The sequence below is a fragment of the Alexandromys fortis genome, unplaced genomic scaffold (assembly GCF_014885135.2).
Source record: "Alexandromys fortis isolate MF-2015 unplaced genomic scaffold, M_Fortis_MF-2015_v1.1 scaffold_335, whole genome shotgun sequence".
Classification (NCBI taxonomy): domain Eukaryota; kingdom Metazoa; phylum Chordata; class Mammalia; order Rodentia; family Cricetidae; genus Alexandromys; species Alexandromys fortis.
The window spans coordinates 594,552-595,508 of NW_026068218.1; positions in this window are offsets into that span (position 1 = coordinate 594,552).

The following is a 957-nucleotide window of genomic DNA, read 5'->3' on the forward strand; positions in this document are numbered from 1 at the left end:
GAAAGATAGATAGATAGATAGATAGATAGATAGATAGATAGATAGATAGATAGGTAGGTAGGTAGGTAGGTAGGTAGATAGATAGATAGATAGATAGATAGATAGATAGATAGATAGAAGAATTAGAAAACTCTAGAGTATTATAGTAAGACAGCATGGGATTTATTTATTAAGCTTCGTTAATAATGTTGAATCCCTGAGGTAATAAAATGCTTCCTGAGATCATCAAAGCCATCATTTTTTAAAATTAATTGTGTATTACACATGGGCAAAATCTTTGGAGAATTTGTGTACCTTTGGGAATGAATTACTTGTGTATTTCTAAATCCTAGCTCAACATTTCCAAATAATATAGAATCTCTGTGTTTGAAGCAAACATCTTCAGGTAAGTAGATTCAAATTTCTCTGAAGTTTGAATAAGTCTTAACTGATATCTAAGTAGTACTACTCAATCTACAATCATATTGTAGATTTATCTAGCTAACCATAACACTGTATATACAAAGCTTTAAAATTAATTTAAAGCTTACACTGTCACATTAATTATGTAAAGGGAATTCCTCCCAATATATTTACTATGAAGGATTTAATAAGTAGTTACTAGAGTGAAATTGCCTATAATTTTATGTTTTGTAGAATAGTTCCACAATGATGTTAAAAATCTTATCACTATGCTCTATCATTTGTGATATACCATTTGTTTTTAAGATTATTGTCACTTACTTTTAATGTGACTTCAAACATAGCCATTGCATAAAAAAGGCAACTGCTCTAAAAACATAGCTTTAAAAAGGAAACCATGCATTTAATATATTCTTATTTGTTCATTGTCTGCCTAAACAAGCACTGCTCTAGCCATATGTTTAAAAGTTAGAGATTTGTAGAAATGATTTCCATATTTTATGCTAAACGAAGAAGCAAAACCACAAATTAAATTTTCATTCCATAGACACATAC